At 42.3% G+C, this 15,185-nt stretch overlaps 1 pseudogene; it reads right to left on the reverse strand.

Moving 5' to 3' along the window:
• Positions 1-11,722: 11,722 nt before the first annotated feature.
• LOC100769546 lies at positions 11,723-13,398 on the reverse strand (annotated as a pseudogene).
• Positions 13,399-15,185: the final 1,787 nt, after the last annotated feature.

The following is a 15,185-nucleotide window of genomic DNA, read 5'->3' on the forward strand; positions in this document are numbered from 1 at the left end:
AAGTGTTTCCTTGTGTAAATTTTTTCGATCAAAATTTAAAAGCTTAAGCTGTCATTGCCATTGGCACAGCCATTTCTTGGGGGAATGTAGACACACCATTCATGATGATGATGAGGTTGTAATGAGAACGTTATTTATTTGCAAACTGTACAACCCAGTTCAGAAAAAGAGGGGAGGTTTCTCACAGCAATTTAAAAACAGAACTACCTGAGGCTGGAGGAATAGCTTAATCAATAGAGTGTTCATTTAGCATGCAGGAAGCCTTGCATTCAATTCCCAGCACCACATAGACTGGGTGTGGTGGTGCACACCTGTACTCCCAGAACTTGGGTGGTAGAAGCAGGAGAATCAGAAGTTCAAGGCTATCCTTAGCTACCTAGAGAATTGAAGGATAGCCTAGACTACATGAGACCTTGTCTCAACAACAAAGCAAACAAGTCCCTACAGGACTACTATCTGAACTAGCAACCTTGTTTCTGAGTGTTTATCCAAGAGAACTGAAATCAAGACCTTGAAGAGATCTTTGCATTCACACGGTTCACTGCAGTACTGTTCACAATAACCAAGACATGGAAACAACAGGTCCGTTGCCCAGTAAATTAATAAAGGAAAGAAAATGTGATACACATGTACACACAGACACACACACACACAGACACACACACACACAGACACACACACACACAGACACACACACACACACACACACACACACACACACACACACACACACACACATACACACACGAGTGTTCTTCAGTACTAGCAAAAAGGTAGCCTGCCATGTGTGAAGGATAAAGCCAACTAGTAGCAAAAGGACACATAGAGTGCAATCTTACTTATATGTCAAAGCCATACAGATACAGATTGTAAGGGCTGAGTTACATAACAAGTAGTCTCTAGAAATGTGCTCTGTCACATTGTATCTGCAGTTAATAAAGATGCACTTTTGTGATATAGCTCTTCTATGTGCTCACTACAAGTAAAGGCCCACAAAGCTTGGCTTTCAGCAGACTTCCTTGGCTGCTGGTGACACCCAAGGAAACAGCAAATGTTTGCTGGTTTTGATAGACACATGGTAGAGAGAGCATGGTCACTGATAGGGACACACACCTGACCCCAGGAGATAATGCATGGTCACAAGTAGCATGAAATGGACCTGAAAATGCTGGATCACCTGGAAACAGGCAAGCCAATGGCAATCAGTTTTCTAGTCATTTCTCCCAGTAGAGGTTGGGAATAAGTAAGAAGACAAGGGGTGCTAGAAGAGTGCCCCCACTACCTCAGGCTGGACCTCTGGCTCTCATTTAATAAGCAACACCAACCAGCAGGAGCAACTACCATCACCATCTTCCAATATCCCCTCTTTTTGCCCTGGTATCCCCTTCCTAGTCCTGTTCCCAACTATTCCAAGTTCTCCCAGCTGGAGAACTACTTCATTCCTGTTCCAGAAGGAAAGAAAACAAAACCAAACTGGAAAACCATAGCTCTCCATTCATGTTTAAAAGCATACTTGCTACTCCCATGGTCACATGCCTCACCCTCATTTCCAAGTCCGTTTACATAAGCTTGCATATACCTCTTGAATCTATATACGTACATGCATAGAGGTAGCTATTATATCTGCTTTGCCACGTAAATATAATTAGAATAACGAACCAAACCTACCAATGTGCTATAAAATACAGAGGATCTGGCACTATTAGTATAAATGGAGTTAAAAAAAAAAAAAGAACACACCAATTTCTTCTGGGATAATCACCTTTACAAAGCAAAGCCCCTAGGAAAATGTTAACGGACGAGAACTGCCCAGGGTGTGTGCTTAGGATCCTGAATCAAATTACTGAGGGACGGCCCCACTTATTTGCTACATGATATTCAGCCTCTCTGCCCACTCACTGCTGCTTAATAAAGATTCATATCCTGTGCTTCTCACCAATTTGCCAGTTCATTTAACAGAATCTGCTGATGGACCGAAAGATGCCAATAATTTCCATGGGCGATTCAGATTTTTGCTTAAGAATTGACTTTTGGGAGCAAAAAGGAAAAAAGAAGCCTGCCAATTGGTGGAATACAGGACCAAGTTAACAGCTCACTCTAAAATTACCATCATGTTATGTCAGAGAGAGATTGCAGGGTTTTTGGTTTTTTGGTTTTTTTAGCCTTGCTCCTAAAATGCATTTAGCTTAAACATGACTGAGGGGCTGGAGAGGGGGGTGGTGTTCTGGTTTTGAGCTGGTTGCTGATAACCTGCATATTTTCAGTTGGGTGAAAATTCACCTTATTATTTTATAATGTGCTTACTTTTGGGTATTCATGCATATTTCAATAAAGGGTTTAAAAATGCATGTGCTATCTTCACGTATAAATACAGAAGACCTGGGAACGTCTATAAAGATACTTTATCAGGTTGTTAAAATCCCAGAATGCTTGCTTCTTGAACCCCCAAAAAGGTAAGTTTAGGACTGTAGTCTTGTGCCTTGGAAGTAAATTTTACTTGTGGGTGCATGTCTGAACACAACCAACAGCCGAGTCTTTGTAGAAATGATTTCAGATGGCTTCAGGTTCAGGTCGTAATGGGGGTTGGGCTGTGGCTAGGCCTGAAAGGAAAAAAAAAAACTGCTCTGTGACCACAGCAGTCCCCAGGAGACTCTGCTGAGGTCACCAGCTGTGCCTGTCTATCTCTCAGGCACTTCAATTTGGGATGTTAGAGCCACTTGCCACAACCTACTAACAGCCAAATAGCCACCTTCTATCTTTCTCTCTCCCCCTCTCTCCACCAGGACACCTCAACTGGAGATCTATACCCCAGTTTACCCTGGGCCCCTCCCTTCTGCCCCCAAGTAGACATGCTATTTAAATCAAACACAGCTTCACCTTAAGTCAGTGGTGTTTTCTTTGCCTTTGTGGATTGCTTGACTCTGCACCAGTCAAGTCCTCTTCCCTTTCCAGTTATTTGGGATTTCTGTTTGGGCACCCACACAGGCTAGAGGAAAGTGCCTTTCTTCTTCCTGGTGCCAGGGACACAGCCTTTATCCTTTGTTTTCCTCACACACATCTACAGTACAGAATATATAGCACACAAGGCATGGCAGAAACACAGAAAGCAGTGAGCGTTTGAGAGTTATGACTGAGGCTCCAGATGGAGCTTTGCCTCATGCTGATCTCTCTGCCTTTTCATTAAAACAATAGACAAGTTTATTGTTTCACCTTCCAGTTGGAATAGCTATTAAACAATCTGATACACTTGATTGTTTTTCCTGGTAGTGCTGGATCTTGACGGCAAGGTCTTTCGCATGCTAAACAAGTGCTCTACCACTGAGCTACACCCCAGACCTGGAAGGCATTTCTTATACCAACTGTCAGTACTCACTAGCTCCACTCCCTTATCCATTCACCTTGACATGCCTGACATGAACCAATTGCCCCTCTGTGTGCCCAGTGTCCTTTTAACAAAAGCATTTATTCTGTTTTGTCATATATTGTCTGGGTCCATCATTCCTTGGCAGCAATTCTAAAGTTCAAGATGCACTGAAAAGACAAAAGCTCTTTTTCCTTTTTAGCAGCTTTGTATTTGGGTGATAGTCTTGATTTAAAAAATGATGTAGAGGTATTTCTCTCTAGTGTTTATGTGATTATTACACTGCAGTGGTCTAACTTTGAGATGTTGTCACAAAACTTAAAGGGATATTAGGTGAGATAAGTCTCATAACCTCTGTGCAAACAGATGGCAGGAATCCAATATTTTTGTGGTTTGGGGAGAATTTTTGTATCACACACAATATACATTCTTTTACTATGAATATTATACAGTATTCTTTAGAAAGAAACCCTTTCCCAATCAAGAACACTCTAGCCCTTCAGTACACCAGTGGATCCACGATTTGCATGCAGAAGCTGGTGCCTTCAGAGTCTTTGAAGAAAATGATCTCATCATTGTCTTAATCTACACTATCTCTGGAAAAAAGTCAGTGACTCTGCCATACTATAATGATGGCCATATAACTTTTCTTGGTCAAAACCATGCGACACAATGGGTGGTGCCTGATGTAAACTTTGTCTTTCAGCTAATGATGATGTAGTGATGTTGACCCGCCAGTTGTAGTAAGTGTACCTCACTAAAGGGAGTTGTTGGTAGTAGGAAAACTGGGGCCAGAACTGAGGGAGCTTAGAGGGATTCAGAATTTTCTGCTCAAACTTTCTATAGACATAAAGCTTCATTTCAAAGTCTACTAATAGAAGCTTGCCATGATCGTGCACATCTGTGATTCCAGTATTCAACAGCCTGAGGCATGAGAAGCCCAAGTTCAAGGCCAGCCTAGACTACATAGTAAGAACCCATCTCGAAAAACAAAAGTTCAAATAGAGCAATGGGGAGATGAGTATGACCAGACTATGTTACATGTATACACACATGAAAAACCCTGTAATAAATCCTATTTATTTGCACAATTAATTGCTTTTGTAATAGTTTTTTATAAGTCCATGTACATTTTTAATTTGAAAAAGAAATAAATGTATATTGGGAAAATTGGCTTACTTTTGATGAACTATTCAGTAAGTATGCTGTCAGACCCTCTGTAACAGGAAATGTATTTGATGGAACAGAGTGGAGATACATCTACTTTTATCCTTGTAGCTAAAGTCCTCTCTCACAATGTCTGCTTGTTAGTGAGCATCCTTTTTCTTTGCCTGGACATCTGTATGATATTCAAGCTCCCAAGACTCACTTTGGGGGGAGTTTAAGGAAACAGATACAGATATACGGAGAGATGGCTTTTGTATTGAAGGTGGGTATAATTTTCCAAAGGAAAATGGGTGGACATTGTACATGAAGGAGCTTGGGAAGAAAAGATCCATGCCTCAGGGAGTGTGGAAAGTGGACTTTTCCTTGAGAGTCTAAAGTAACATGGTAGTTGGAGATGCAGATACTTAATCCACTCACTAGTTGGAGGATATGTGAGGTTAAGGAACTTATAGGATCTCTCCAGGCTTGCACTCCTCTGTTATAAGCTGAAGGTCATTGTAACACCTGCCCTATACACCTATACCAATTAAACAAAACCATCCAAGCCAAGTACTCAGTACTATGGTAAGAGTATAATGCTCAAATAAAGGTAGTCACTATTAGCCTTGTATGGATTATTATAACCCTCTCTTGTAAGTCTCCAATAAAAAAGTCTTCACAGATCAAGACAAGTGTGTTGGTTTTGAGGAGACTGGGAGAAAGACAGTGTTCAGTGGGAGAGTAAACAGGAGTGCTCCCCCACTCCTGCTCCATCCTATAATGAGCAAGAGACTGTTGGCTAGTGAGGGATTCATAGCTCCAAGTTTTAAGTGGAAGTGGTTGCCCAGGGTGAAGCTGGCAGGAAGATTCAGGATGCTGCCAAGGAACTGTTTGGAGGAAACAGATGCAAAGAGAAGCAATGAAATAAATCCTATGGTTGAGAGAGAGCTGCTCTTCTCAAATGGGAGTTGGAAAACCAGTCAGCCCCCTGAGTAGAATAGGAACCATTCCAAGATGTGCTTGTTAAATTTAGATAGGTTGTATTTGATAGGTGGGAGCAAATAAACTCAAAAGACAGCACTCAGCACGTTCATGCTCTCTTAGCGAGACTGTTTCAGAATCTGCTCAGATCACCTCACTTCAGTCTGCCTCCCACTGAGTCAGGAGCCTCCCCTGTCTCTGACCCATGCTGGTCTATACTGCTTCTCTAGATTGACTTCTCTATCACACTGCATCCATGTCCTTTCTCTTTCATTCTAGACCATTCCATTTTCTTGCTCTCTAATCCAAGGCCAAGGAGTTTTCTTGGGAACCTGTGGTCTTACTGAGAGAGTCTCTCTTACCTATGCAAGCTTCTAGATCAATCTCCTCTACAGGACCCTCTAGTAAAGCAAAATACCTCAGCCAATACTTGCAAAAGGGCTCTGTTATTTAAGGTTGACTGACTTGAAATATTTGTCTTAAGTTATTTCGGCCATTAGTAGGCTGCTGTCTGTTTCTTGTGCATGAGTCTGGTTTTAGTGCCTCTCAAAAGTTCCACCTTTTAAAACTTTTTTCTCCTAATCAAACACTTCTTCAACCATTATTCTACTTTTTCCCATTAGAGCTGTCTGAGCTTTCAAACACAGTTTTCTGAAGCTGGTCCTTGATGGATCACATTTCTTTTGAATATGCGATCTTTAGATGAAGCTCTAAATTTGGGTTCCACACATTTAAGAATTTGTATTATCAGATTAATCAGTAGGAAGAATTAATTGTCCCACTGCTTTTAATGGAAGATCAGGGAGAGAAAGGATCATTTTCTTGACACATAAAAGGACTGTTCAATCATGAGCAATTTAGCTAAGAAGAAAGAATTAGCTTGGATTTGAAATACGTCATTTTCTCTCATTCCTGGAACACAGACAGGGGGCTTGTTCCCTGAGCTCAGAACTTGATGTTGACCTATTTTACCTTCCTTTTTTGTCACTAGCATGTTTGGTTTGATTTTTTTCCTGTCAAAGCATATACTTATTAACTAATATGAATCTTCAAATTCCTTTATTTTACCTAACCTAAACATAAATCTAAGACCTCAAAGGGAAGTGAAAGGAGCCAGTGCCCCCTTCTGCCTTGATTTTATTTGTTTTAACTGCCAAAAGCAAGTCAGGGGAAAATGACTGAGAATTTCTTTTAAAGGTAGCATCTGTTCTCTATCCCAAGGTCTGGTCTACCTTGGCCACCAGCTTTTGACTGCAGACAGCCATGTCTTTGTCTGCAGCTATGGCTTTGACTGGTCCTTCTATCTTGACCTCTGTGTCATCACTCTGTACCCAGACCCACTTCTCAGCTTGCTTGGAGTTCTGGTCTTTCCCCTTACAAGCTGAGTGGTACTAAGCAACTTAGTGAATCCTCTCTGGGCTCCAGCACTCTAGAAAAGACATCAAAGAGCACAAAGCCCCGCAGAAGGAGAACTGGGGGGAATTCGGAGCCTGCTGAACCTGGTGGTGGTTTGACTTCAGGTTCAGGTTGCTTCGGTGCTGATGGTATTTCTTCGTACAGGTATTTCTTCATTTCTTCATATTTCTTGCAAAACACACAGCTGACAAAAAGATCAACACCATGAGTATGCAGAGTATCTACCTTTCAATAAGAAAGAAGAACCTAGCTTTCCTCTCATTTTCCTTATCTTCTTCCTCTTTCTCCCTTTTCTCCTTCTTTGTACTATGGATTAAAGCCAGGACTTTGCAAATGCATATACTATCACTAAACCATGCTCTCAGTCCTAAGTAGTCTAATTTTTAAAAGCGGAGAAAAATCTTCAGTAGGAACTTCTCAAGAGAAGCTGAACAGATGTCTAACAACATACTAAAAGATACTCAAGATCGTGTTATTGAGCAAAAGCAAATTCTTTAAGTCTGTCAGACAAAGATAAAGGTAAAGTTAGCAGGTGGACAGTACTCAGTGTTATAAAGTAAGGACACAGAAACCGGAGTCTCACACCTTGCAGGTGGGAGTGCAAAATGGTAATTTATTATAAAGTTAAATATATGATTGCTCTACAATCCAGAAACTCTAGTCTCGATACTTACCCAGAGAAATTACATGTATGTCTGTGAAAAAAGCTTACACATATGTTCCTAGAGTCTTTAGCAAAACAGTAAAAAACTAGAAATGACTCAAACACCCCTTGGCAGTTGAATGGATGGACAAACATCTTTATAACAAGCTGGTAATAGGGAATTTTCATGAAAGGTTTAAGCACTGAGGTACCATAAAGTGGGTAAATTCAAAAACACTATGTTGACTTACAGAAGGACAATCAGAATGGCCCATTGAATAAAAAATCTGAACAAAACAATTTATGGTGAAAAGATTTGAGAGTGTGGTAAGCACTGGTTGGTGGTACTATATAGGCATACATGTGAAATGCAATGGTATCAGTTAGAGTTCAATAAAGCAACTTTTTAAAATGATTATGTCATAGAATCCAAAAGATTCTTAAGCAGTGTAATCAGGAAAAGCCATTCCACTGATGTTAAAACACATCCTCTGGTGTTTTTAAGGTTTCTGAGGTCAAGATGCGCCTTAGAGTCAATGGCATGCTAAAGTTTAATATTTTCTATTCTTAGAAGTGTGTTAAATTACAGAATATTGAAAGCTGGTGACTTCCAAGTATTTTTTAAAATTTTACAAAATTCTTGTTCTAGTCATCTCAACTGAGTATTTCTGCTTTGATATCGCTTCTAACACCTACTAATAACTAAGGTATTGGGCAATCTAGCATCACTCTGATTCATGCCCTACAAAATGACTTTCCCTAACAACTATGCTTTGGAATCATTGAAGATAAATTAACCTGTCTGCCAGACTCCAGCCCCGCTCTCTGCAGCTCCACAGCTGGGGCTTCAGCTTTCATTAATAGGCTCAGCTAGGCCTCAGCCTTAAGGCCTCGCTAAGCCAAAGAGGGGAGTAACTTGAGCGTTGCCATGACTCCAGCTGCCAATTCTGCTCAATCCCTGTCCAGTCCTAATGACTAGTTTCACAGAATGGTGGGAACTGTCAGCCAAGTCTTTTCCATTCCCTTAAATTAGTGTGAAAGATAACTCTGTGTTGGTTCACTTAACATCTATTCCCAACCTCATCATCCCATGCTGTCCTCAATTAGGGAGGCTGAAAAGCCAAGTGCTCTGTTTTCTAGCTTCCCTGGTTACTTCTGGTAGCCACATGACCTGCCCTGGCCAATGAACATACTGCAATGGGAGAAGCTTTGATCTCTGCTTACTCCTCTGTATCTTACCTTGAACTAAGAAGTGATTGTTATGATAAAGTGTGAGGGGAACCTTGAGTGGGGGGACCTTGGAGGATTCCATGGCAGGCAGCAAGGTTGACTGAAGCAGGGGACAAACATGCCAGGCAGACAGAGCTTAAGTAAGAAGTTTTATTAGAAAGAGAATGGGGTGAGGGGAAAAAAGAGGTAAAGAGACACAGAGACAGAAAGAGGACAGAAGAGAAAAGGGAGACAGGAAAATTCCTGCCTCCCCAAGGGGATCCACAGGGAAGAGAGCAGGAAAGAGAGCAGAAGTGGATGGGGTCTTTCTTTTAAAAGGATCCTTTGTACCTGCATGCAGACTACTAACCATGGGACCCTGGGATGACCAGGATACTGCCTGAGTGCATTCTGCCAGGTGACAGGGACAGGCCAGCATAATGCCTGAGTCCTTACAGAGATGCTCTTTGGCAGCTGTTAAGCAGCAAGGATGAAGAACTCTATACCAAGAGGGTGGAGAGGGAAAACAGACACAACCTTGAAACAAACTATGGTTACAGTTTTAATGATACCATCAATGGCTACTTTTTCTAGAAGTCCTTAGCTACTAGTGACTTGCACTGAAATTTTGATAGGTTAAATATGGTGTCTAGAACACGCTTCCAAGTTGCCCAGTGGAGGCTGGTGGAAAGAATAAATCTGTAAGTAAATGATATAATACCAACAGTTGTGGAAACTGGATAGAGACATACACCTGGGCCATCTCTAGTTTCATGTATGTTTTAAATCCTCCATAATAAAATGACTAAGATATCTGGCTGAGACTACCTCAGTCATCAAGTTTAACATCACCAGTTGGATCGGGTACTTTCTATTTAATGTGGCCAAATATCTAACAAGAAGAAAGCTAAAGGAGGAAGGTTTTGTCTTGGCTTCCTGTAAAAGAGGACAGGCAAGACCTGGGAGTTCATAAAGGCATGCATATGTGACTGGACACCTTACAAGTGAGCAGTCCAGGAAGCAGAAAACAAGGAATGTTGTTACTCATCCAGATTCCCCTTCCCCATGCCTTTCATTCAGCCCTGCCCCCCAGTCCATGGAATGGTACCACCTGCATTCATAGTGGGTCTTTTCTCCTCAGCTTTGAAAGTCCCTTAGTCATACACAGTCAACCAGGCTTGGCTGGCTCTTCCTCCTCACTTAAACCCCTCTGAGAACAACTCCACAGACACATCCAGAGGTATGTCTCCTAGGTGACTCCAAATTCAATCAGTTGTCACTGAAGATAAACCATCACAGAAGTTAACAATTGAGAGATTCACATCACTATTGTTTTGTGGCTGCTCTTGGCTACCACTAAGTCCTAGTATCGTGTGAAAGCCTGGAGATTTGGATGAACGACAAGATGCCTGCTCCACTTTCTCAGAGAATGTCTCTCACCTTTATTGTGGAGCAGCTTTACATACAAACTTACAAAAACCCCAGGTCAAAGGGTTCACAACAGGATATTGATCCTAGTGGGGTGAGGTCAGGAAAACAGGAGGTACCTGTGGTTATGTTGGAAAACAACTCTTAGAGACCCCGTGGGGGCTGGGTCCTAACATCTTCCCCTTCTTTATATATAACAAAACAGCTATCAAGTAAGAACTATAAGATTGGATTTTAACCATTCTTAGTGTGTTACTATAACTAACGATCTTCAGCTCCATCAAAGACCATAGAAGGATAATACATAAACTCTAGAACTGACAGAGACATCTTGCTTCCTAGAGAGTTACCCAAAGTTTCTTGGTAACATTGGGGCATCCATTTTTAGCCTACAGGCCATAATGTGTCTGGCAGACTTCTCAGCAAAGCAGGGAATTCTAAACTGTCCACCTGCATTGGCAGTTTGTCTGTCACCTTTTTTCTGTGTCTTGCAGAATATCTAACAGACTCATGAAGCAGGAACTGTTTAGGACTGTCCATCAGCAGTCACTTCAACAGTCAAACAGTTCAGGCAAGAGCAGCTTCTTGCCCAAATGGCTAGTCTTGCCATGTGAAAGGCAAACTCTATAAGGAGTTTCTTCAATGCCTATCTTCCTCTCAGATGTAATTGGTGTGCCAGGAGCAGTTGTGTCTCACTGTCAAGAAAAACCCTAAACCATTTAAATGCCATATATTCTGTAGGTCTTTGAAAGGTTTGAAGAATATCTATATATCTAGAAAACCTAACTAATATCAACAAATGAAGACCCATTCTAATACAATTGAAGAATATCTATATATCTAGAAAACCTCATTAATATCAACAAATGAGGATCCATTCCAATACAAAGTATCAACAAATGAAGATCCATTCCAATACAAAGTATCATTTCTATATCATATTCTTCCTTTTTTCTTTAAAAAGTGATTGACTGTGACTACTACCATTTCTTTTTTTATTTTTTTAAATTTTATTTTATTTTATTAGTTCAAATTAGGAACAAGCTTGCTTCAGATGTCAATCCCTTCTTCCTCTCCCTCCTCTCCCCCCCAAGATCCCACCTGCCCCTAGCCATCCCCCCTCCACTCCCCAGGCAGGGTAAGGCCCTCAAAAGGGGCTTCCCAAAGTCTACCACATCATCCTGGGCCAGGCCTAGGCCCTTCCCCATGTGTCCAGGTCAAGAGAGCATCCCAAATGAAAACAAATATTTGAATCACCTGGGCCACTGCTTCAGGGAGTCCTGCCCCATGAAACCATACAAGTCTGGAAGGAATCCACAGCTCTTCACCCTCTGTGGAAACAAAAGCAGAAATTCTCCTCCCAAGTAACCTGTACTTTAACAACTGTTGCTCCTTCCCCAGAAATTAAACAATTCAAAAACAACACAATAGCATTCTTTTGTTAACAGTCACACATTTATGATCACACTTCATACACATGTGTGGCCACACCATATTTACAGAACATATATTAATGACAGGAAGGGACACAACCATTGTCAGCCCATGGATTGAACCATATGAACAAAACTCGAAAAGGAGAGGAGGTGTGGGGAGGGATGGCCCCCTTTACCATAGCTTGGTATTTTTGGAAGGTCTTGAGGATGCGATGAGGACTGCCATATCTTTGTCCATTCCTGTATGGTCTTTTGTAGGGCCTGGGTTTTTCCTTTATCCACTTGGACATATTCTACTTTCTCATCTGATGTGACAGATGATGTGGATGGCTTGTGATGAGGGCTCGGGGAGACTGGATGGAAGTCTAGGGCTATGTAATTCATATTGCCAGTACTCATTTTTGGAGCTGGGTTGTTGGTACTACTGGGTACAGGGGATGAAGACACTGGTTTCTGCATAGGGACATAGTTCTCATTGTCTATGGAGTCTGTGTTGGTGACACTTTGTGAGGAGATGGAACGGCAGTACTGGGAGAAGCTGGAGTTAAAGGTGTGGTTCACCGAGGACCAAGACTTGGTGACAGGTGACTTGAAAGAGAGCTCATTGATGACAGTGTTGTTTCTCAGGTCAAAGGGTGCTGGCTTTGCATTTGGCCATGCTTGAGGTTGAGATTGACTGGGGGTGGCTGGATCTTGCTTCCTCGGCTGAAGCCTTTATGAATAGGAAGGGCTGTGCATGGGTAGCCTTGTGGGTCAAAGTGATGGGGCATTGTGCTCATGGGGATGTCAGAACCTGGGTTTACAGGCACATAGTTGTCATCAGAGCAGGCACTGTCTGATCAGCCCACAATAGTCTTTTCTGGAGATTTAGCAGACCAGCAGGTGGTTTCTCTGCTTCATGTTGGGTACTTGTTGTCACTGACTGGAGGTCTTTGTTGAGGGCTGCTCCACCGAGGTGTCTTGGGGTGCCATGGTGGGGGAGCTATGGCTGAGTCCACTAGGAGGTCTCCAAATTCCCAACACAGGGTATTGCTTGGTGCCTTGAAGGTGTACACATCCTCACTAACTGAAGCAGACCCTGTGAGGCTGCCCTTGGTGTGGCTGTATGAAGCCAGGCTACGAGGAAGGTCAAAAGCACTGTATTGACTTAGCTTGGGAAGGCTATAGAAGCCAGGAACCTGACCACTGACTCTGTTGATACAGTGTCTATTGCCCTGGACAAATTTTTGTTTGGCTGCATCACTCTCCTGTCAGGTGCTCTGAGAGATACTGGCACTCCTCTTCTTTTCTGTCCTTTGGCTTATGCATTGGTGCAAGTGTTGATACTCCTGAGGTGCACTGGTGGACAAGACAGGCTGGATGTGGCTTGACACAGGTAGCTGGCTAGAGTGTGAAAGGGCTGAGGACTTTCTTGCTCAGAGCAGGTGCTGACAGGAGCTGCTGAACTCAGCTGGAGAAGAGCAGAGACTATGACTGATTGAAGAAAGGTTTCTCAGGGAGTCTGTGCTCTCTTTAGTCTGACTGAAGCTGCAGATCTGGCAGATGCTCTGGACCCACCTATTCATGTCAGCCTCTGTCTCAGCCACCAGGTAGAAGGTGTGCTCATTGGTCTTGATACCAAACATAAAACTCTTTTGGGGCTCTTTTTTGTTGAAGGTCTGGCCTACATCCAACTGCTTACAGAAGTTTAAATTGATAATCTGCAGGGGTTTCCAGGAGTGTTCATTGTTATAGTATTCTAGAATATCTGGGTCACCATTCATCTGACCACTCCACAGGATAAACCAGCGTTTCTTCCAAGCATAACGCCTCAACTTTTCTCGGGAGGTGATTTCTCCAGCCAGACTGTGCACACCACATCATTGCCCACTGACTGGAGCCTGCAGCGGGCTCGAGTGGACAAGGGCACAGGCAGCTGGGTCAGCTGGCTTCTCGTATGCAGCTCACAGGGGAGGGATTCCTCAGAGGAGGATTTCCTGTATTTCTTTAATAATTTTCTTAACATTATTACTTAATCCAAAGTTAAAATGAAATCTTACCAGTACCTTGTATCTTTAAACTTTCTCTGTGTGATTGACTGTGATCTCTATTCCAATCCAATTCTCTTAGGAGCTGAGGTATCTATTTTCCTGTACCTTTTTCCAATCCAACTCTCTTAGGAGTTGAGGCACCCCTTCTCCAGTGCCTTCACAATCCAACTCTCTTAGGAGTTGAGGTACCTATTTTTAGTACCCTCATAACTTCTTACTTGCTGGCCAGCCTTCTGAGGGTGATCTCTCAACGTCCCCTTTCTTTCCCAATCTCGGTGGAACCTCCACTTTGGCCACCACTAAGTCCTAGTATCAGGGCAAAAGCCTGGAGATTTGGATGAACGTCAAGACGCCTGCTCCACTTTCTCAGAGAATGTGTCTCACCTTTATTGTGGAGCAGCCTTATATACAAACTTACAAAAACCCCAGGTCAAAGGGTTCACAACAGGATATTGATTCTAGTGGGATGAGTTCAGGAAAACAGGAGGTACCTGTGGTTATGCTGGAAAACAACTCTTAGAGACCCCGTGGGGGCTGGGTCCCAACATGGTTTGTAATGTTGAAATCGTGTGTCTCTTGATATGATGTAGTGAGAAGGGCATTCCATGTCTACGGTGATCCTTCCCAAGTCATCTCAGTATAGTTAGGAGAAATCATTAGACAAATCAAACTGAGGAATATCCTATAAAATATCCAACCAGAATTCTTCCAGAAATGCCCAAACTGTGAAAAGCCAGAGACACTGACAGCTGAGAAATGCTTAAGGAGACCTGGAGACTGGAGGCTGTGAGGCATGAGCTGGATTCTGAATGGCACAAGCACACACACTTGTGGGCAAACTGAAAAAATGCCATGAAAAACTGTGTTTAAATAACAGTATCAATTCAAGTGTCTTACTTTTGACTAATGTCTTAAAGTGTCAGGAAACTGGTTAAAATGGACTTATACCCTCTTTATGGCTTTTCTATGACTAAAGTCATTCCAAACCAAAAAAAAAAAAAAAAAAGATTATTTAAAGAAAAATCTGAAAGAAAGCAAGAGCTTGGCTTTCCAATGGCATTACTGAACACTGAACTAACATCAGCAATGATCCATCCCCAGAGCCCTGGTTGATGTAAGAAAAAAATTCTCAGTAGCAAAGTTAGCTAGTGTGTTACCTGTAGTTGACTAAATATGAATTGATAAGATGTGCTTACTTGCCTGATGCTGTTAGATGTTAGAACCCACAGCTAAGAACAAGAGCCCTTGGTACCTTGCAGCAATTCAGAAGCAGAACTCTAAGGAGCCAGTTCCCTACTCACAGGCTGGCCAGAGGCATCATTCCAGCAGGAGTTGCATGCCAACTTCACCCCACCCCCATTACCTGTGCTCATAAGGGAACCAGGATATGAAGAGAAAGGGCTGACTGTCTCTCTCAGAGCCTGCCTGAAGCAAGCAATCAGTAGCCCTTGTGATGTAAGACCAAGAGGGATGCAATAACTTTCTTTTTTATTTCAATTCTTCATTGTCAATGCTTTGGTGCTTCAGTTCTTCGG

Source organism: Cricetulus griseus, chromosome 7 (genome assembly GCF_003668045.3).
Source record: "Cricetulus griseus strain 17A/GY chromosome 7, alternate assembly CriGri-PICRH-1.0, whole genome shotgun sequence".
NCBI classification, from domain to species: Eukaryota; Metazoa; Chordata; class Mammalia; order Rodentia; family Cricetidae; genus Cricetulus; species Cricetulus griseus.